This window comes from Schistocerca serialis, chromosome 3 (assembly GCF_023864345.2).
Source record: "Schistocerca serialis cubense isolate TAMUIC-IGC-003099 chromosome 3, iqSchSeri2.2, whole genome shotgun sequence".
Lineage (NCBI taxonomy): Eukaryota > Metazoa > Arthropoda > Insecta > Orthoptera > Acrididae > Schistocerca > Schistocerca serialis.
In genome coordinates, this window is record NC_064640.1 from 707924542 (window position 1) to 707949036 (window position 24495).

Consider the following 24495-nt stretch of genomic DNA (forward strand, 5'->3'; position numbering starts at 1 on the left):
TGAGCATTTTGTAGGAACCACCAGTAATCAAGCTGCTCTTTCTCTCCGTCGCTAAAGATGTAGGCGACGGTAAGTCCCTTGAACCATGTAAGCGCATGATATTTTGCAGCCGGAAAGTAAGTTTCATCGGGACAGAGTAGGGTCTGCGGGTCAATCATATCAGGTGTGACCCGGAGGTAACAAGCCAGTATCTTCTGTGTTAGTCGCCAAACTCCTGACGATGATGCGCAAGTAAAACGATGTTCATCGGTATCCGAAAGGTGACAATCTGGGCAATAAGGGGAGTCTGCCAGTCCAATAGTGTGAAGTCGCTGGCGTGTGGCATATTTTTTGTTGGCGATCTGATACCACTTCGAACGCACCGTGGATGACAGAAAGTGGTGGTGTATCGTTTTCCACACTCTTGGCCAGTGAACCGTAGGGTACTTGTTTTCCACCACGTTATGGTGAACAGCCCGCAGAAGGTTGGTATAAAAATCTTTCGCCTTCGGTGGACGTGTGGCGGAGAGGTTCAAGCTGACATAGCTGTAATCAAGAATGAAGGTCGACACATGGGAGAGCTGTGGTGCGACGTGCGCAACCGACACCGGCGGGACGTTAGAGGCTGGCATCAGAACCTGTAGTAAACGACCCGTGAGAGAGGTATATTGACTTTTCCATCGTTTCCTCATGTTGCTCATGTAAAGGGCAGCTGCTCTCGCCCTGACGTTGACCAATCCCAGCCCTCCTTTGTGCACTGGGAGGGTAAGAGTGTCGTATCGTACTTTAAAGATATGACCTGCGGAAACGTAGTAACTGAAGGCCGCCTGAAGCCGGCGACCTATCTGCAGCGGTAGTGGGACGACCTGTGCCACGTGGTTGAGTTTGAATGCTACGTGGAGGTTCAAGTATTCAACACGTTGTAGCTGATTCAAGTCCCGGAGCAGGTTCTGTCGCACCATTGCGCGTATGATCTGTAATAACCGTCGGTAGTTTGCTGCAGCTGTTTTACGTACATCTTTCTTGAACGTGATGCCCAAATATCGCAGATCAGAAACTGGTGGGATGGGAGTGAGGGCTTCCGGTCCGAGACCACGCCCAATGTCCAACGCCGCCGACTTGTTGATGTTCAGAAGACTGCCTGCGGCCTGTCCGTATCGCTCAATCCAGGTTAGTACGCTTTGAACTTCGTCATTGGAACGAACCAGCAGTAGCAGGTCGTCAGCGTATGTCCTATAGCGAAAGGTGACGTCCCGCAGCGTGATACCAGATAGGCGGTGGTTAAGGCCCCCTAGGAGTGGCTCGAGTGCGATTGCATAAAGGTAGGTAGAAAGGGGACAACCCTGTCGTACAGACCTCTTAATGGGTACTGGTCCTACCGTCCTTCCATTGACCTGGACGTGTGAGCTGGCTGCGATCCAAAGACACCGTAGGGTGTCGATGAGGCCCGGGGGGAATCCCATACAGTCCATCACTCGTAGGAGGAAGTTTTGGTGCACTCTATCAAAGGCGCGGTTGAAATCGACGGAGACGATCGCCGTTCTCAGACGGCACGCAAAAGCGATCGCTATTAAGTCCCTGCAGTCACCGGTGGCCATGTGTATGTTGGCTTCTCCCCCCTGCGACGTCTGTTCTGGAGCGAGGATCATCGGCAAAGTCGTCTTAATACGGCTCGCCATAATCCTGGTGAAAATCTTGTAATCGGCGTTCAACATTGTAAGCGGCCGTAGTCGTTAATCGATAGCCCTCCACCTGGCTTGTGTACTGGTATGAGGAGACCTTCTACAAACGCTGGCGGCACAACACAGTCTGGAGACATAAGTTCGCGGAACATTATAACCCAGCGAGGCATCATGATGTCACAGAAAGTCCGGTAGAATTCGATGGGCAATCCATCAGGTCCAGGAGATTTATTGGCCGCACCTTTGTCCACGGCGTCTTCGACTTCTTCGAGTGAGATTTCCTCTGTTAGTGCATTCACGGTAGCCTCGTCGATAGTACGTGTTATCTGCTGTAACACTTCAGTAGTGGCCTCGTCAATGACGGTTCTTTCCTTGTAAAGATGACGAAAATGATCCTCCACCGCCTTTACTATGGTTGCTTGGGTCGTACATAAGTGACCGTCGTGTGTCCTGAGTTGTGTGATTAAATGTTGACGTTGTCGGTGCTTATCCGCCACAACGTGGTGCATAGTGGGTTCCTCTGCAACCGTTCGGTCGTGCCGTCGCGAGCGGACTACTGTACCTTCTAGTCGACGCTTCGTCAATGATAGTATGTGAGCTTTGATTCTGATTTGGTCATGTTGTCTCTCCGGGGAAGGGGGTAAGGCGTCGAGGTCCCTGAGTGCCGCGTAGTAAAAATCGAGGGTCTGTCGATGCCACGCAGTCACGTCCTTGCCATATCGCATAAGTGTCCTACGGATTGCTGGTTTGGCACAGATGAGCCACCACTCCAGGGTCGAGGTGTATCGTGGGTGGCGGCGTTCACAGTCAGTCCACGTTGCTGCAACTTGCCGACGGCAATCCAGGTCCTGGAGATGAGTTATGTTGAGCTTCCAAAAGCCATTGCTGCGCCAGACTTGTTGGGGGCGTAGGTGTATAGTGCAGATATAGGCACTGTGATCGGAATAGGCTTGAGGCCATAATTCGGCGTCCACCACACCTTGTGTGAGATCTTGTGACACATATATGCGGTCAAGTCGGCTGGCCGAATGACTGGTAAGATGAGTGTGGCCAGAGCGGTTACCGTGGACTTTTTCCCACGTGTCGCACAAGTGAAGTTCTTGGATCATCGCACCCAGTTCCGGACAAGGCATGTAATGTGGGATTTGGTCCTTGGGGTGAAGTACGCAATTAAAATCGCCGGCGAAGACGCTGTGGTCGTATCGTCCAAGGAAAAGGGGAGCGACATCTGTGGAGTAGAATCTGGCGCGGTCGTGACGTCTTGTGGTACCCGACGGCGCGTAAACATTAATGAATCGGGTGTTGAGTGCCGTAAATGCTATTCCTCGCGCGGAGGGAAGAAACGTGACGTCGGTAACTTCAATACCTTCACGCACTAATATCGCCACTCCAGTGTCTGCAGGGCTACCGGGCGTCACATGTGTGGCGTAACCGTAAAAGTGCGGGAGTGCAGTCGTTTTCACTTCTTGTAGGAAAGCAAAGTCAACTCCCATGGCTCGTATGGTTTCTTTCAAAAGTTGGATCTTGACAGGAGAACTGATCGTGTTGATATTCATTGTCGCCAGGCGGTAAGTCTGGCAACGCGTTGATTGGGCGAGGTTATCCATGTTGAAGTTGGAGAGAAGCGAACATCGGAAGTAATGTCACCCCCCGCCAAACGCGGTCCTCCCTGTGCTGCTTATGCTGCATGATCCGGCGGCGCCTCAGCTGGCCACGGGTCGGGGTCTTGTGTCTCGACGTCCTCGGCCCACGAAGCGGGCGCGGATGTCTGTTCATGTTCCATAGCCTCGGAATGTTTGGTAGTAAGGGACCGGGCGACTTCGCTGCCTGCACTGGTACCTTCCCGCTGCTCACTGTTTCTGCCAATGGGCTGATGTTCGAAAGCTGCATGTTTTTCTGCCTGTTCTGCAAGGTTGGAGTCAGTGGAAACAGCCCCAGCTTCGCGGCTGGCTTCTTGAGGGGTCAGTTGTTCTTCCCCAGCCGAATGCGAACCGCTGTGTTCCGACACGGTCCGACGACGGCGCTTTCGGCGTTTCGGTGATCGCTGTTTCCGTACATGGCCTTCATTGTCAGAAGACGGCACTGACTCACGCTCCGCCGGAACAAACGCTTCGGTCGGTACAATAAGGGAATCAATTGCCATCTTGCCGGCGTCAATGTCTGTCGCGTTCGGTAGCTCCAGAGTCGTAATACTATTTTCCACCACTGGCCAGGTCGGCGGATCATCCAGGTTTTTGTCCGTGGAAAGTGATTCTTGTACCGCTGAAGCGGTCGGCCGTGTCTGTTGTGTGGAGAACGTCGTGAGCGCCGCCGCGTAAGTCACGGGTAGAACAGTCTTCGCCGCTGATGGTGCAACGTCCTTCGGTGGGAGTTGTGTGATCCGACGCTGGAGGCACTCGGAACGAAGGTGTCCTTCTTTGCCGCATCCGGAACACGTCTTCGGCTGGCCGTCATAAATAACTATGGCCCGGCATCCTCCTATCTGTAGATAGGATGGCACGTGTCGCTGGAGATCTATGCGCACTTGGCGTACTCCATTGAGTGTTCGTGTACCGTGCCGTAGGGGCGGAGCGCCGCTACAACTTCTGCCGCCGGGAGTTCAAATGGAAGTTCGAATATGCGGATAGTCCGCAGTCCCATTGCGGCATGGCCAACCTCGACGTTGCCAACATTGCCATCTGCGTGGCAGAAGCGGAGTTCTTGTTTCATCTCACGAAGCACCTTGTCGCATGTACTTTCGTTTATGAGCTTTACATAGACCGTGCTACTGACGATCGAAAAGTGAATGCCGACAATGTCGGCAGCCAGGATCTTGGCTTCCTCTTTTAAAAAGCGTTCGACTTCGAGCGCCTTTGGTCGGGTAAAGTCGTTCCGAAATGTGAATTTCAAGGTTGATCTTCTGTATTGGTTTGCCATGGTCTTGTAGCGCTACGGCGTCACGTTAGTGTCGGCCGAAGAAAGTAAACAAGGCGCGCAGGCTCTCTCTGACAGCGGAGAGCACACACCGCACGTCTGCTTCGCTCGGCTGCGAGAGCCGCACTCAGCTTTTGACAATGTTGACTGGAATACTCTCTTCGAAATTCTGAAGGTAGCAGGGGTAAAAGATAGAGACTGAAAGGCTATATACAAGTTGTACGGAAACTAGACGGCTGTTATAAGAGTGGAGGGGCATGAAATGGAAGCAGTGATCCAGTATATGTGAGACAGGGTTGCAGACTGTCCCCAATGTTATTCAATCTGTACTCTGAGCAAGCACTAATGGAATCCAATGAAAAATCTGGAGTAGGAATTATAGTTCAGGGAGAATTAAAAAAAACTTGTGATTCGCCGATGACACTGTCATTCTGTCAGAGAGAGCGAAAGACTTGGGACAACAGTGAAAATGAAATGTCGTGTGGCTAGGGCCTCCCGTCGGGTAGATCGTTCGCCTGGTGCAGGTCTTTCGATTTGACGCCACTTCGGCGACCCGCGCGTCAATGGGGATGAAATGATGATGATTAGGACAACACAACATCCAGCCCCTGAGCGGAGAAAATCTCCGACCCAGCCGGGAATCGAACCCGGGCCCTTAGGATTGACAGTCTGTCACGCTGACCATTCAGCTACCGGGGGCGGGCGGGACAACAGTTAAACGGCATGAACAGTGTCTTTAAAGGAGGATATAAAGTGAACATCAACAAAAGCAAAACCAGGGTAATGGAACGTAGTCGAATTAAATCAGGTGACGCTGAGGGAATTAGTTTAGGAAACGAGACGCTTAAGGTAGTAGATAGTTTTTGCTATTTGGGCAGCAAAATAACAGATGATTCCCGCAGCAGAGAGAGTATAAAATGTAGTCTGGAAATGACAAGAAAAGCGTTTCTGAAGAAGAGAAATGTGCTTTCATCGAATATAGACTTAAGTGTTACAATGTATTTTCTGGATGTGTTGTCTGGAGTGTAGCCATGCATCGAAGTGAAACACGGATGATAAACAGTTTAGACCAGAAGAGAATGGACGCTTTTAAAATTTAGAGCTGCAGAAGATTAGCTGAGTAGATCACGTATCTAATGAGCAGGTACTGAACAGAATTGGGGACATAGGAAGTTTGTGGCACAATCTGACTAAAAGAAGGAAATTTTGGAAATTTGTGGTAAGGTCTCATGGGACCAAACTGCTGAGGTCAGCGGTCCCTAAGCTTACGCACTACTTAAACTAACTTACGCTAAGGACGACACACACGCCCATGCCCTAGGGAGGACTCGAACCTCCGATGAGGGGAGCCGCGCGGACCGTGACAAGACGCCTCTGACCGCGGGGTTACCCCGAGCGCTTTAAAAGAAGGGATCGGGTGATAGGACACTTTCTGAAACATCAAGCGATCACCAGTTTAGTAACGTAGGGAAATGTGTGGGGTTAAAAATTGTAGAATGAGACCAAGAGATCAGTGCAATAAGCAGATTCAGAAGGGCGTAGGTTTCAGCAGTTATTCAGAGATAAAGAGGCTTGCATAGGATAGAGTAGCATGGAGAGCAGCATCAATGGACTGAATACCACAACAACAATAACAACAAAAACAATTGGGAATTGGTACATGCATGTAGAATATTTGCTTGCAAACCGAAGCCGACGGATGAGGGCGCTCCTGGCCCGCCGAAGGCAGGTATTCTCGTAAGTCATAACCCTCATGGTCCTGCCGTGGCGGACGTGGCAAGCTTTCTCCTAAAAACTCGGACAGCGAAAAAATGCACATGTAACAGATCTACTAGGGAGACTGCATACACTATGCTTGTAAGTCTTCTTTTAGAATACTGCTGCGCGGTGTGGGATACTTACCAGATAGGATTGACAGAGTACATTGAAAAAGTTCAAAGAAGGGCAGCACGTTTTGTATTATCGCGAAATAGGGGAGAGGGTGTCACTGAAATGATACAGGATTTGAGATGGATGTCATTATAACAAAGGCGTTTTTCGTTGAGGTGGAATCTTCTGGCGAAATTCCAATCACCAGCTTTCTCCCCCGAATGCGAAAATATTTTGTTGATGCCGACCTACATAGGGAGAAACGATCACCGTGATAAAATAAGGGAAATTAGGGCTCATACGGAAGGATATGGGCGTTCGTTCTTTCCGCGCGCTATACGAAATTGAAATAATAGAGAATTGTGAAGGTGGTTCGATGAACCCTCTGCCCGGTACTTAAATGTGATTTGCAGAGTATTCATGTTGAGGTAGACGTAGACAGAAATGATCGTAGAACATAAACACATGCACTATAATGCAGAACATGAATGCCCAAAATCTGACGTACATCCACCTTGCAAACTTTCTGTCCCACTCACTTCGATGGCAAACTTTAAGAGGATAAGAACTGCATCCTTCTGCAGCAAAGGCGAAACTGAGTCTTTGTGATACGTGCACAGTATAACTTTCCAGAGGTGTTTAACCCAGACTGTTCACATCCAATCACGGTTCATAAATTATACTATGCTCGCATAAGTCCTACAAAATGTTTGCCAGCAACGGAGATGGTATCTTACAAGGATAAATAACTTTTCCCACATTGGCTGAGGATCAACATGATTATTAACGAATTTGGTATGGTTAATTTAAGGTGTGGCCAGATGCTTGTTCTGTTCATTACATCATGCGACCCACACCTCTCCCCACCCCCAGAACGGAAATATGTGCACCCTGATTGCTTGCGTGTAGTGTTATTCATGTGAAAGTGAGCGAAAGTTTTTACATGTTTGCGAATCGTGTAAGTGATGTAGTCACCCAGTGGGATGTGGGAAACCGACTGATAACCACACCTAGGCTGGCCGTCATACCGACCCTCATCGTTAATCTACCAGGTGGATTCGACTCATGGCTCGCGCCCCTCCCCATCGTGGAAGCGATGCCTTAACATCACAATAATTCACCAAATATAATACATAGGCAGATGTGTGGCTTTTAGTGATGACAGTTAGTGCCACATGCTATCATTAGTACATTGTTTGTCAAGATGGCATGGACTATTCCGAAATTTTAAAGATTTCCATGAGAGTATACGTACATTTGCTGTTACAACATACCTTCGGTAGTTTTATTGATAAACATGATCTTAATGTCTCAAAAGATGCACCTCAGTGCTGTGATTACTCTGATGTGACTGATTTTGCTATATATCGAAACTGATGTTTGCAAATCGTGTAACTGAGGTAGGACTTGGTTACAAGTCCGGTATTCACCTAGTGGGATGAGGAAAAGCGACTGATAACTACAACCAGGGTTGCTGGCATGCTGACCTTCGTCGTTAACCTGCCCAGTGGATTCGACTATGGTGGTTTAACATGTACTGCTATCAGGCCAGATATATAGAACTAGTAATAATTCACCAAATATAAAATACAGCCAGATGTGTGGCTTCGTAGACTATCATTTAATGTCTTGTTTGTTCGGATAGCGTGAGAGGTTCATCTGTTATTAAGTGTTAAAGATTTTTATAACAGTACATGTAAATTTGCTGTTATGACATAACTTCTGAAGCTTTATTGATATACACTGATGAGCCAAAACATTATGACCGCTTGCTTTATAGCCTGTCTGTCCGTCTTTGGAACGAAATGCATGACTGATACTGCGTATCAAGGATCCTAAAATTTGTTGGTAGGTTTAAGGCATTAGATGTCTAGGCATAGGTCATGTAATACGCGTAAATAACGGGCTACTGATTTATGTACGCGGTGATGGCGCCCCGTAGCGACCCAGCTGATTCCATTAGATTTGCATCAGACAAATTTGGTTGCAGAGACATCAAAGTGAGTTGACTCTAATGCTCCTCTGACCACTGTAGCACAACTGTGGCTCTGAGACACGGACAGTTAGACTGCTCAAAGACGACATCAAGCGTGAAGGGATGCAGGTAGTTCGCAGCTGTCAGCATGTCCTCGATTGCTACTGCAGGTTCCATGCAAGCGCAGGAGAATGTCTCCCATAGCGTAATACTGCTCGCACCTACCTTCGTCCGTGGCGCGCTGCGTGTTTGGAGCCGCCGTTCACCACAATGATGGCGTTTGTGGAGACAACCATCGACCTATTGTAGCAAAAATGTGATTAACTCGAAGAGCCGACACCTTTCCATTGATCGACGGTGGAATCCCGATGTTTCCGTGCCTACTGCAATCGTAATTGGCGATGTCGTTAGGTCAACATGGGAACACGTAGGGGTGGTCTGCTGCGGAGCTCCATGTTCAACAATGTACCCGAGCGGTCTAAGGCTCTCCAGTCATGGACGGTGCGGCTGGTCCCGGCGGAGGTTCGAGTCCTCCCTCGAGCATGGATGTGTGTGTTTGTCCTTAGGATAATTTAGGTTAAATAGTGTGTAAGTTTAAGGACTGATGACCTTAGCAGTTAAGTCCCATAAGATCTCACACACATTTGAACATTTGAACAATATACGATGAACGGTGTGCCCCGGAACACTTACGCGTGTACCAGCATTGTGTCCTTTCTGCAGAGATGCCACAAATCACCGTATATCCTACTTTACAGAGCAGACAAGCCTTCGAACAGCACGTTCTGTTAAGAGTCGTGGTCGTGCAATCATTTAGCGTCTAGTGGTTGTTTCGCTGCCCTATATCTTTCCGTAGATGCTCACGACAGTAGCTCGTGAATGTTCGACTATCTTCACCGTTTTCGAGATATTCGTTGACAGACTTCCCTGTTTTTGACAAAAAGGGAAATCCTAAGTTCTGGGCATGAGAAATGACACCTGTAAAGTGCATCAAATTAAACTTGAAAGAAAATATGTAAAATATGAATACCACACATTAACCTCATTCAGTGTACCCAGAAATAATTCTAGTGAACATAACTGACCTATTGTAACATAACACACATGCCGGTGAACTATTCAGTCACCTAAAGTTATTGGAATATTGGAGTTGGAAGTCTTAACTTGGCTGAGAGGCTGAGGCGAAGGCATATGAATTTAAAAGTGACAACACCATCGGAGACCATCGATCTCACCTCAACTTGTAACGCCGGAAATGCATATCCTCCTATTTTCATCTATTGTACTATTATTTTTTTTCCTTGTTTTGTTACCTCAAGATATGACATTTCTGTCTCTTTATATATTGTAATTGTTTTGCTGTTTGTATATATATATTTATGCACTTATGTCGATGTATAATTGGTTTGTTTCGTAAATATTATTTGTATTTTTACGCTGGGTCTTGCCTAGGGAAAACTGCTATCGAACGATTACATCGATGGGTCGTGTGAAGAATCAAAGTGTGTAGGATCTTTGGGAGTGTTAACTCTGCCGCGTGGGGCGCGGGCAGTGAGAGTCTGGCGGGAGTAGCGAGTGGAGCAGGTGTTGTGTGACGCTCCCGCGAGTTGCCGCGCTTTCGGGGTTTGGCAGCATGTAATTGCGCTCGACTCGCGATGATAGTTTCTGACATGGTGTCGCGGACGGGAAGCATTAGCTGGCGCACATCAAGAGCCCATTTCGCCTGGTGACCGTGTCGAGAAGAAGGCGCGCCAACATCCAGCTTCTGCAACAGCGACGGCCGACAATGAGTGACTGTCGCCACCTCCTCGATCGACGGCTTCAAACCTTCAATCAACCAACAAGGAAGACTAAATGCACGTAAAGTTTCAGAACTGTATGGCAGACCTCAGCTTTTCAAATTGTTCCATTTGCCTCGCAAAATTACAGCAACTTAGCATGAACCTTTGTTGCTCATTGTCCCAATTGCATTACCAAGCAGGGTCCCTTCCTTTTCCGAAATGAGCCCGAGGGTCGTTGAAATTCCAACGCCAGCATCATTCGATTTCACTGCTTTAATTTCAAAGTTCAGCTGGCTACAATATTTAGATTGCACAAGCACAAGTTAAGAGTGCGAGTTTTGTTACCGTATTTTAGTTACCTGTGACTGCAGCTCAGCTTGGTACGTACTAAATTTTACTATTGTTAATTGTTCAGAATCATTTAATTCAAGTTCAAAGTTAATTCTCTTATTTCTAAATTGCGTAGATTCAAGTAGCTTTTGAAATGATTGTTGAGGTAGTCCAAGACTAACCTTATTTTACTGAATGTCGATGTGCTTCAGAAAGAAAGCTCACTATTAACTTCAGTCACTAAATTAACTTTCGATTTTCCAGTTTTATTAATTCTTTTGCTAAATTAAGTCAGAGTGTAGCGAAATTTATTACTTCTGACAAACTTTCAGTTTTCACACTACACGTGTCAACCTTCAGTTGCCACGCTTCTAGTGCTAATTATATGTGTAATTACCTTTCTTTTTCAGTTACTATAGTAATTGTCCATAGGACTGGCGACCGTAATTTCCCCCAAATCTCAAATATCTAGTTACCGCCAGTTAATTGTTAACGTAACGGCCGCACATTTACTTTCTTCATTAACTTTACCCCTTTTAAAATTAATTTCCACCAGTTTCATTTGCATTTTTCCTTTCATTTAGATGTAACCCTTTCCTCCCTCTTTACCGACAGATTAACTTCGGTGACGATTGCTTTTCCCAAATTTCCATTAGGTACACGCGGTTTAATGTTTCACTGTCATTAAGGTCGATAAGTGAGGGGGAGGTTACACGTGGCGACCGTGACAGGACAATCTTCGAATTTGAGGTTGTTCTGGACACGAATTTTGCATTGTACAAATCTCGTAACAAAGTACTGGTTACGAAATGGTCGATACGTCAGCGAGTATATTAGTGTGAGGAATCCTAATTAGATTTGAGATTTGGCATTTATATTGAAAATTATTAAAATGAGTGAAGGCAACAATTACCAAAATTTGGTAGGCTTCGATAAGGAACAATCGGTCGAACAGTGGGGACCGCGCACCGCGGTACCCATTGTTCAGGGACAGGCGGCTAGCATGAAAGACGCGACCGCCGAAACGCAACAAGGAGCAGAAATGGAATTCCACACTTTAGAAAATGTTTCGGAGTCGGAAGTGAAAACCAAATGCGAATCCCTTGATGACGAATACGGGAGGACAATTAAAGAGGAAGCCGCTACGGAAGTAAAACCGGTAGTTTCCGGGAATTTAACTGATTTATTGAATGTTTTGATTAATGAAATCAAGAGTCAATCGGCCAAGCAAGAAGCTCAGTCTGAAAAAATTGAACGAAAACTAGACAGTCACAACAAAGCTATTAATGTTGTTAACAACAATGTTGGAGTTGTTAACACAAAAGTTGATAAAATCAAAGAAGATATTGTTGTGATTAATAGCGAAATCGGTAATCTTAAACAGGAAATGATAGGCGTTCAGGCGGAAATTGCGAGCATAAATACTCGTTTTTATTCCGAAATTAGCAGAATCGAGAAAAGTGTAGGAGAATCAGTTGCTCCGATCATCGAGAATAAGGTGACGGAACAAATTCAATTAGTGAGGAAAGAGGATCAACAGAAAGTGGAAACTTTAAAGGCTTTAGTATCCGAAGTAGATACCAAAGTGACAAAGCAGGCTAATACCGGCGAAGAGAAAAAGAGGGAAGTGGAAACGCTTGCGACAACCACTTGCCAAGTGATTACGAGGGTGTCGGAATTAGAAAAGAAACTTGACGAAAAACAGAGCTATGTGCCAATCTATGCACATAGTTCGGAGTTGTTGACGAAAGAGGAGCGGTTCGACCCCTTGAAAAAAGGCGGTATACACGCGACGGATTTCATTAAGAATTGTGAAAGAGTTTTACCCAGATCATGGACTGATGAGAAAAAAATTAATGCGGTTATTGATGTGTTGGCTGGTGATGCCAAGCGTTGGGGCCTAAACCTCAACATTACGAACCTGACTTTTGACGAGTTTAAAAATTTGTTTCTGGCTGAATACTGGTCAGAGCAAAAACAGCAAAGTGTCTGGCGCGAATTTGTCGTATCGAGGCCTTTCGATGCGAATTCGCGCGGCTCGATGAAGGAGTTTTGTGAGGGCTGGATCCGCAAGTTGGAATATTTGCGTGATCGCCGCACGGAATCCGAAATAGTCTGGGAACTCTACAAAAAGCTTCCAGATGATACAAAACGCTACGTAGGAAGCAATTACAGGACAATAAATGATTTCCTGGAAAGAGTGGAGGACGAGGACAATTGGCGCAATAATCGCGACAGTGGTAGAGGCCGTGGTAACAACAACGGGTACCACAGCAACCACACCAACGATAACCATGGGAATAATGCATACCGCAACCATGGCAGCAATAACAATAATGGTTCGGACCGTAATAACAATCGGTACAATGCAAATAATAACCGGAATGACGGAAACCAGTATCATACTAGCGTGATACGGGCTGCGCAGAATAGTAATAACGCCAGAGGGTGTGACCAGCCGCCTCAGCAGTATCCGGGGAGCGTATCTGCTGGGACGAGACAGGGAAACCATTAGCCGCGCCGGTGAGGGGCCGACCGGGCGTGGAGAAATTTTGGCGGCCTAATAACAGGAGAAAACCCAGGTGTCGTCGTTATGAAAATTCCGTATGGAATAATCAACGGCGGGAGAGTGTGCCAGTGTTAGGAGAAAGGAGTGCGCCCACAAGTAGTAGATCAGCTGTAGACACAGCAGTAGGAAGTACATTCACTGTCAGTGAGAACAATTTAAGTAGTGTTCCGGAAATCGATTATAAAGTGGCAGCTGTAATACCCACAGCGGCACTGGAGACTGAGTTTAAGAATGATTCGCAAGTGTTGAAAGAAGATCAGATGTCGGATAAAACGTCCGTCATCGAGCGAGGAGATGCAGAGAGGGATGAGGTCTGGTTAAGGCAGTTCGGTCGCTTATACGACGAATTAAGAGATTATAGGGGCCTGTACGGGAGAAGTGTTTATGGGGAGCGCGGGCAGGATTTGCCGCGTCTCGTCCCGCAGGAAGATAGTGATTGTGAAGTGATAGAAAGTTCTGGCCCTAACCGGCAGACTTTACTAGAAATAGTTGATGTTAATGGGGAGCACGAGCAAGATGCGTCGTGTTTCGTCCCGCATGAGTTGAATGTTGAAGTAGTAACGGAAAGTTCTGGCCCTAACCGGCAGACTTTACCGAAAGTTGTAATGGTAGAAGTAGCCGACCCATCCGACGCGAACATCCAGTTTAAACATTGCGAGAGTATTAAGGAGAAAGATTACGAAAATTTTAGTGATAGCCGAACACGATTGGTAGAAAAGCACGTAGATTACAGCGTGTATGAGGTTAGAGCTGACATTATACGGTCAGAAGATAACAGTGTGGGTTGCGCAGATCTAGAGGAAGTAATTGCAGATACTACTGGGCACATGTCTCCAGGTAGATTGGCAGATGAGATCAATCTGATTAAAGAGGAATCAACGAAGGTGACAATTAGTGAACTGATAGCAAAGCAACACTCACTAGTTGACGAGTTACAGGAAAAGGTTTCGGTATTGGAGGCGACGCTACAGACTAAGCCTCAGGACAAACGTGTTGAAATTAAAACTGTATGTGAACAGAGGCTGAAAAAGCCGCCAGATAAACCGGATTTAGGATCAAAGCCGGATGGTTTTTTCTGGAATGACCTGGATATAGACGAGGATTTACTGTGGGAAAATAAAGAAACAGTCGAGGACAAGTGTAGACAGATAGTAGTGTCTGTTAATATGCACGACCTACAACTAAACGTGTTGATTGACACCGGTGCAGAATTGAGTGCTGTATCTGGGAAAATATTTGAGTTACTGAAAGACAGACCTGGCATCGTAGTTATGCCAGTAACAGGAGTGAAAATTATAGGTGCTACTGGGAAGGCCAGTAAACCGGTCACAAAACAGATTTTTGTCAACTTCGAGATATGTGGGGCACGATTTGAACAAGAGTTTGTCGTCGTGCCAGACTTAACTACGGAAGTAATTATCGGGTTAGATTGGCTATTAAAGTACCGTGCAGTGATTAACTGCGAAAGCAAAACTTTGACATGTACGTCCCAAGATAAAACAATAGTAGTTAGTTTTGACGAGGCAGGAGACGGTGTGCATAGGCAATACCAGCCTATACACATTGTTAACTGGCCGAATGGTATTGACGTAGGTATGAATTTGAACTACTGTAATGTGAGGAATCTCGGCATTGACAATAGTGTAGAAAATGAATTGGAAAGTATTGTAGACGGTGTGTCAAACGTAACACACGAACAAAGACGAGGCCTGTATGAAGTAATAATGAGAAATAAGAGTGTGTTTTCAGACAAACCGGGTCTTGTGGAAGGATATAAATGCAAGTTGCATGTAATTCCGCACGAACCATTCTTCGTGAGACCGTATGCTATACCGCTGTCCAAAAAGGAAGCAGTGCAACGGGAGATAGATAAGATGATCGAATGGGGAGTGATTGAAAGAAGTACAAGTCCATACAATAACGGTTTGGTCATTGTAGCAAAACGGGATGGTAGTGTGCGTATTGTGATTGACGCACGCACGTTGAATAGGGTCGTTCAACGTGAAACAGACAGACCAGAGAGTATGGAGGAGATTTTGCAACGTTTTCATGACGTTAAGTTCATGACTAGCCTCGATCTGACAGCTAGTTACTGGCAAATAGAACTCGAAGAAGAATCTAGGCCATACACCGCCTTCTTGTTTGCGGGCAGGTGTTATCAGTATAGAGTACTGCCGTTTGGACTTAATATATCTGTGTCCGTATTCATCAGGGCCCTAGATAAAGTGCTAGGACCGGCTTTGAGTTCAAGATTAACTGTATATGTTGACGACCTATTGTTGGCCAATGCCACTTGGCATGACCATTGTGACCTGTTAGATGAAGTTTTTAGAGCATTGCGCCGTGGCGGAATGACTCTAAAGCTAAAGAAATGCGAATTTGTGAAGCAGGAACTGAAATTTTTAGGGCATGTAATTACCACTGCTGGTATTACGAAAGACCCAGAGAAACTAGAGGCAATAAGGAATTGTCCTCCACCCAAGTCTAGGAAACAGTTAAAAAGTTTTCTAGGGCTCACAGGATTTTACCGTCAATTTGTAAAAGGACAAGTGTTTAATGATGAAAATTTGAATAACCTCTTACGCAAAAATGTTCCGTTTGTGTGGACTGACGGGTGTCAGACCGCTTTCGAGAGATTAAAAGACGAGTTGTTAAGATCTAACATACTATTTCATCCTGATTTATCGCTACCCTTCCATCTGGGAACGGATTCGTCGAATTACGGGGTGGGGGTAGAACTGTTCCAAGAAGTTGGTAAAGGAGAGGATAAGGAACACCGGACGATAGCGTTCGCGAGTCGAACTTTATCAAAAAGTGAGCGAAACTACACGATTTCTGAGAAAGAGTGTCTCGCTATCGTGTGGGGATTCAAGAAGTTCAAGGGTTACCTATGGGACCGTAAGGTGATTGTTCATACGGACCATAAGGCGCTCACTTATCTGAAGGATTGTAAACTACTTCACGAAAGACTGACTAGGTGGTCGTTGTATTTACAGCAATTTAACTATGACATCTGTTACGTAAAAGGGACCGACAATTGCGTAGCGGATGCGCTGTCGCGGTTGCCCGAGTCTAATCAAGGTCTATTGAAAGATGAGGCAGATGGAGTGGTCAAATTGTACTATTTTAAAGAAGTTGAGGGACGTAAATTGATAATGAACATTTGTAAGAATCTACGTCGTCATCAGAACGAGGATGGTTGTTTAAATATGGTGAAAACCCGATATGATGAAAAGAGTCCAGAAGGAGAGAAATTAAGGAAGTATTACAAGATATACGATCATATCTTGTACATACGTAAGGGTGAAGATAGTAATATTTGGCGGGTATGCTGGCCCACCAAATACGTCACGGAAATAATAGACTACTACCATTTGGCGTATGGTCACTGTGGACCAAAGAAATGTACGGAAAAACTGAGTGAAGTAGTGCATTTTAACAACATGTTAAAACGAGTTACTGACAGAGTGAAAACTTGCGATTTATGTCAGAAGGTGAAGGTTACCAACTGTACGAGTCGTGGTCCTATGCAAAGTATAAGGCCTAACGACACCTTTGAGTTACTGTGCGTGGACTTGTACGGACCTTTGCCCAAGTCATCAGGAAACTTTGCCTACATTTTAGTAGTGCTAGAAGCTTTTTCCAAGTTCATCAAACTATACCCGATTAGGAAAGCTACAGCCAAAGCGGTCTATAGCAAGCTTGTGAACGATTATTTTGTTCATATTGGTAAGCCCAAGGCGATTCTATCAGACAATGGGGCACAATTTACTTCTAAGTTGTGGAATGAAGGCATGGAAAGTAATGGGGTCGAGTTGATCCATATTTCTGCTTATTGTCCGGCTGGGAATTCCGCTGAGAGGTATATGCGCGATCTAGCCCGACTGTGCCGTACCTATTGCCATCACAACCATAGGGCATGGGGCAAATATGTAGCAGTATTTGAGAGAATTATGAACACCTTGAGACATGAATCGACGGGATTTTCTCCAGAGGAAATCCTGTTGGATGACAGAAGTAAAAGTTTAGTGGAAGAGATAATCAAATTTCCTCCACGGATTGACATTAGTATTGGTGTGAAAAAAGATCGTTTGCGAGAAGTAATGAAGCTTAAAGCCGATGCTCGCATACGTCGTCATGACGCTAAAGCGCGTTTTGCTAAGTTTGCGATCGGAGACTTAGTACTTGTAAAAGCTCATGAGAAATCGAGCGAGATAGACAATGAAATCTCTAAATTTAAGTTTGTTTATAATGGACCATATAAAGTCATTGGTATACCTCACACAAATGCTTATTGCTTAGAGTATCCAAGCTCTGGAAAGCTATTAGGTATACGAAACACTGTAGACCCGAAATTGTACCAACCAAGGATTGATTAGTACCACAGATAGGGTAATTTGTACAGTATGTAGATATAGAGGGTAAGATTTAAGGATGTGCCATGTGGCGATGCTTTTGCCTGACCTAGAGGTCATTAAAGAAGTTGTAACTAATAAGTAATTTATGTTGATTAAATGATTTAAGAGTTACTGAATATTAATCAATTTAAAAATCCAAGCTGCTAGTTTAAGTTTTCAGCTGAGTCACAGTAGATTAAGCAATGTAAATATGATTTTGTAACTAGCTGTAAGATTTCATGAATATGTGTTTTACTAGTCATTGCCGATGTACTTAGACGGTGTTTTAAGTTTCAGGCTAGTACATGCGTGTGATGATGGACAGTGTTGAGTTATCCACTGTGATAGTGTTAATGGACTCCTTGAGATTACTCGGGAGTGAGTTTTTCCCAAAGAATTCAGTGAAGCGGACGTTCTGGAAATGCCGTTAGACAGGCGAATGAGATCAAGCGTGCCGCACAGGCGGGCGCAACAATACTGACGAGGCGGTGTTGAGTTATCCACTGTGATAGTGTTAATGGACTCCTTGAGATTACTCGGGAGTGAATTTTTCCCAAAGAATTCAGTGAAGCGGACGTTCTGGAAATGCCGTTAGCCAGGCGAGTGAGATCAAGCGTGCCGCACAGGCGGGCGCAACAATACTGACGAGGCGGAGCCGCTGTCGGCTCTTGTGCCGCCGTAGGCTCTCCGTGCCGCTCTCGGCATTCTTTGTACTTGCGGGTACGAAAGGCGGAATAGTTTTTCTTCCCGGACAGCTGATGTGAAAGAATTCTGCTGTCAATATTTATGTTTTTCTCGATCTACTGAATATTATTTTCTTGTTTAGCGTTAAGTAGATTCTCGTGACGAGAATATTAATTATGAAAAGGTTATATAAAATGTGTAGTCTATTTAATTATTTATTTGCGTATTTTGATCTACCTGTTTTTATGACCATGCAATCTAATTAATTTTGCAAATAGTATTCCATTTCTCATAGTGTTACGAATTTTAATGATTTTGGAATAGCTAAACCATTTTCTATATCTTCTATGAATTTTAATATGTTGTCAACCTGTTTTATTTTGTGCAAGGTGACAGAGTGGAATAAGATTAGGAGTGTCTCCACTCAATTATTATGGTCTAAAAATTGATTTATGGTTAATTAGACGAATGCTAACTAATGTTGATGTTTTGAGCATATGCATTTCCGCTGTTTCTTTTTTGGGACATTTTCTGAGTCTGTTTACGTTACACGAACATCCTCAGACAATGTGGGGCACGTGTAACGCCGGAAATGCATATCCTTCTATTTTCATCTATTGTACTATTATTTTTTTTCCTTGTTTTGTTACCTCAAGATATGACATTTCTGTCTCTTTATATATTGTAATTGTTTTACTGTTTGTATATATATATTTATGCACTTATGTCGATGTATAATTGGTTTGTTTCGTAAATATTATTTGTATTTTTACGCTGGGTCTTGCCTAGGGAAAACTGCTATCGAACGATTACATCGATGGGTCGTGTGAAGAATCAAAGTGTGTAGGATCTTTGGGAGTGTTAACTCTGCCGCGTGGGGCGCGGGCAGTGAGAGTCTGGCGGGAGTAGCGAGTGGAGCAGGTGTTGTGTGACGCTCCCGCGAGTTGCCGCGCTTTCGGGGTTTGGCAGCATGTAATTGCGCTCGACTCGCGATGATAGTTTCTGACATGGTGTCGCGGACGGGAAGCATTAGCTGGCGCACATCAAGAGCCCATTTCGCTTGGTGACCGTATCGAGAAGAAGGCGCGCCAACATCCAGCTTCTGCAACAGCGACGGCCGACAATGAGTGACTGTCGCCACCTCCTCGATCGACGGCTTCAAACCTTCAATCAACCAACAAGGAAGACTAAAAGCACGTAAAGTTTCAGAACTGTATGGCAGACCTCAGCTTTTCAAATTGTTCCATTTGCCTCGCAAAATTACAGCAACTTAGCATGAACCTTTGTTGCTCATTGTCCCAATTGCATTGCCAAGCAGGGTCCCTTCCTTTTCCGAAATGAGCCCGAGGGTCGTTGAAATTCAAACGCCAGCATCATTCGATTTCACTGCTTTAATTTCAAAGTTCAGCTGGCTACAATATTTAGATTGCACAAGCACAAGTTAAGAGTGCGAGTTTTGTTACCGTATTTTAGTTACCTGTGACTGCAGCTCAGTTTGGTACGTACTAAATTTTACTATTGTTAATTGTTCAGAATCATTTAATTCAAGTTCAAAGTTAATTCTCTTATTTCTAAATTGCGTAGATTCAAGTAGTTTTTGAAATGATTGTTGAGGTAGTCCAAGACCAACCTTATTTTACTGAATGTCGATGTGCTTCAGAAAGAAAGCTCACTATTAACTTCAGTCACTAAATTAACTTTCGATTTTCCAGTTTTATTAATTCTTTTGCTAAATTAAGTCAGAGTGTAGCGAAATTTATTACTTCTGACAAACTTTCAGTTTTCACACTACACGTGTCAACCTTCAGTTGCCACGCTTCTAGTGCTAATTATATGTGTAATTACCTTTCTTTTTCAGTTACTATAGTAATTGTCCATAGGACTGGCGACTGTAATTTCCCCCAAATCTCAAATATCTAGTTACCGCCAGTTAATTGTTAACGTAACGGCCGCACATTTACTTTCTTCATTAACTTTACCCCTTTTCAAAATTAATTTCCACCAGTTTCATTTGCATTTTTCCTTTCATTTAGATGTAACCCTTTCCTCCCTCTTTACCGACAGATTAACTTCGGTGACGATTGCTTTTCCCAAATTTCCATTAGGTACACGCGGTTCAATGTTTCACTGTCATTAAGGTCGATAAGTGAGGGGGAGGTTACAAACTTTTTATTAATACACAGACGATTAATTTTTAACAGTTAATATTTGAATGTGCTCCTGGATTCAGTGTTTCTTCGATGTAATTCTTTGGTCACAAAAGTATGGTGAGCAAAAGAATTATTCAGGAGAGAATTGCGCTTTTTAGACTATCAAGCGGGATACGTATGTCTCGCTAATTTGAACCCTTGCGTGGTGTTCATGTGATGAGAACATGACAGGCAGGTGGAGTCACCGTGTTAAAGGGACGCCAGCAGGGCATACGGAATGTGGTGAGGGACGGCCAGAGAGGTAACAGTGAATGAGATGCGCTTACAGTCGCGAGTGTGTGTGTGCAGAATTCAGAGAAGTTTAGACGGTAAAAATCATGTCGAGAATGCTGGAAGTTGCGAGTATCCTGAGTGAATAACAGGCAAAGTGCTGTGTTCATTTCAGTGTTTACCGATGTATCTAACGTGATTGACAAAGATGATGCAGTCAGTACGAGCTCTGCAATTTTGCAGCTGGTGCCAAGATCCTGAGTGACTGATTATAATTCGCAAAGCAAAAACGAATATAGTTGAAGGCTTCTTATTTAACTTAATCACCATGAGTATCACAACAAAAATTTACAGTGACATCGCCATGAAGGGAGCGTAAAATAATATAGTTAATTGAACACTGAATCACATTATTAACCTACTCTGTGTTACCACAGATTACGTGTCAGTGATTCCTTTTGTTCTGGGAATAGATTACACCCGAGGTGCCTAGTTGCTTTCACTGCCCCGAGTGAAGTACATTGAGTTATGTTAATTTAGGCCAACCTGCAGTGTTCTACTGTAGTCTCCTGCTCAGTCAGCAGCATATAGGTCGTAGATCCATTGCCTTGATACTGAAATGAACTGATAGCGACGAGATGATGTTACGTAAATAACCGATTCGTTCACCATTTAGGGATGCACTCGTTTTTATTTAAGCGGAACACGAGAAAAGTTACAGACTTCGTCCACTGTCTTTTGAACACGTCAAGCGTTAATGTATTTACAACTTCATGCTGCGACTCTAGTGAGTGATTACGTGTTACCGATTCTTAAAATGTTCTACTTCAATATTTCCGCAAAAAATTAAGATTTTCCCGACCGCACCTGAAAATACATCTGTACACCACGGCTGTCCCTTCCGATGTAATTAGCACATTACTGAATTTACATAACAATTACACTACAACTGTCTTACCAGCCAACACGACTGTGCGCGATCTGATTAATATTTTACTGAAGCTACATTAAACTGAAATGTAATTGTCCACTTCCGACAACAAATCTGTACCCCATAACTGACCATATCTGATTTACGTTTCACTGAATTAATATAAAAATTGTAATGTACTTGTCGGCGGCAGGTACACATCTGTCCACCATGACTGTCACTTCAGATCAGCTTAGGTAGCACCGTTACTTCACTTAGGAGCACGGGCAAAGGTAGAGCTGCAAAGATAACCGAGAAGCTTCACCTGTCTTTTCGGTTATCTTTTGTTTTTAGTTTTACATGTAACTGTGACTTTCGTAATAAGTGGGCAATAGCTTGCTATTTAGAGATATGTATTCCAGAAAGTTGCAAGTTTAATTTACCGTCATTAAAATGTTAGCGAAAGAAAGTTAACATTTTGGCCCGCAGCCTCCGAACGTTTCAGCCAGTTACATTGCTGGGGTACAATTCTGGCGATCTTTCCCACGAAAAATGTACAGCCTGCTTCTGGTACCTTACACTACTGGTTACGTCATATGCGTAATTCTGCAACCTCTATTGCTGGAAAGGAAAGGATCTTGGGGCCAGATACGATGGCTGCTAACGCCAGAAGCATCACAGCTCTCAACCACGGTTCGCGGCCATATATAGGAAAAACATAACTCATTATTGCCATGCTCCGGAAACCATCACTTCAGGTTAAAGGATAGATCTAGTCGAGCTTTCAGCATGCGAACAACGCGATTAACTATTCAAGAATAATCGCTGCATATTCCTGATTTTGTCCGCAGCTCGTGATCTAGTGGCTAGCGTTGTTGCTTCTGGATCACGGGGTTCCCGGTTCGATTCCCGGCCGGGTTGGGGATTCTCTCTACCCGTCGACTGGGTGTTGTCTTCATCATCACTATCATCATTCGTGACAGTGGCTAGATTGGGCTGTGTAACAACTGGGACTCAGAACGGGCACTGATGACCGTGCATTTGAGCGCCCCACAAACCAAACATCATCATATTTCAGATTCTTTTATTAGTGCTACGCAATCAGTTTATAACAAAACAAAGCCATTGCACAACAAAGGTGTGAATGGAAATCACACGGTTACGAACAGTAAAAAAGACCATTTTATACTACAGGTTAAAAGTGCAGCAGTAATACACTTAATTTATGCTTAACTTTCGGCACCAGGATAAACCAACGATTTTATTTCAATAGTTGTGCCTTGAGGATACTGTACTTAGGCACACACGATACTTCCTGGGCTTCGTTTCAGTCCAGTGACAGATTTTAGTATCGCATGAAGGAATCAGCACTAGAGACAACCGTAAACTGTTTCCAGTATTTTCTACTGTTCCTTTTGTTGTGAGATATGAGTTTGCGTTTCGTGCAGCATTTGCAAATATTTTTAGTTCTAAATATTTTAAGTTCTGTACAGCATTTTAAAGCTGTTTGGAAGGTACTGTTAATTTTTCAGTTCCAGAATTTTATGGTGAGTAAAGTCTGAATATTTTTGAAAACAAGTTAGATAACTTGCGGACGGTTAGGTCATACTTCGTCACTCATGCACCATCTTGTACCTTGAAAAGTAAGACAGTCTTCTACTACTGGGCATCTGATATTTGCAAATGAACTGATATAGAAAATTCGTGTTACGTTTCAATAGCTTGTATTTTAGAATGCATATAACTTGTCCCTGATATATGATAATACTTCTAGTTAATTTGACTTCATCCGCTGATTATTGGCATGTGCATGGTCCATTCACATTAATGTGACCACTGCCTGTGTTCGATGTCAACGTGCAATAACCACTCAGAGACGTAATGCGGAAACGGAGCGATTTATCTGATGTCCGAAAGGTCATCATCATTGGTTTTCGGGCCAAGGGTGCAAGAAAAGCTCTAATGTTTTAGTTTATGTTCTCCTGATGACGTAGCTTTTAGTGCCATGAAACCGGAGGTGATTCAGTAATAAAGGACTAAATACAGCTGTAATGGTTATTAACAGCCGGCCACTGTGGCCGAGCGGTTCTAGACGCTTCAGTCTGGTAGCGCGCGACTGCTACGGTCGCAGGTTAGAATACTGCCTCGGGCATGGATGTGTGTGATGTCCTTAGGTTAGTTAGGTTTAAGTAACGACGAAATAAATCTCGGGTGAACAGCCTGGTATGAGTGTGTATAGGACACAGTATTTCGGCAATCGACCACGTTGCCATCATCAGGTGCGCTGATGTACTGACCGGCGGTGAAAAAAAAAAAAGGGATGGGGCCCCTCCACGCCCACACCAACGTGGTCACCAAACCAAAAGTTCTACGGTCACTTCCGTATAACATGTTAGTTTTTGAATCAGGAGTCACAGGTGGCGGGCTGTGATGTTATCCATGCGTCTGGGTAAGAGTACTAATTAACATGGTCCATCAGGAGATAGAAAGTGGACGAAAGCGATCGAAGGATAGCGGTTGTAAGGGCAGAGGAAAAAAAAAGTGCCAAGGCAAGCGCCAAGGGAAAAAAACCTCTGCGACAGTAGGACGGGTAGTAAGGGCAGTAGCGGCTTGCTATCTGCGACAGTGCATGCAAGGTGTGGTTATGTTAGTTCGAGGTATCGTGCATCGTTACCTTTGTCGTTGTTGGAGCTCGTTGCGGTGCTTGCTGCAGTTGCTGCGCCCCTGCAACAGTTCAAGGTCGTTGTACTTTAGTGGGCGATCGGTCATAGATCGGCTCACAGACGGTGTAGGGTGTGTGTGTGGTTGGTTTGCGTGCTGTGTACAGTACGGTTTCCCTGCGGTTGCCTGTTTTTCGGCTGGTCGAACATCTGGGGTTGCCAGTAATAGCTGTGTTGCAGGGGCTCGCCAGTACTGTCGTGTTAGCGTTCTATGGACCATAGATGTTTAGTTCCTAGCCAGTAGTATCTTTGGTCTGTTATGCTTC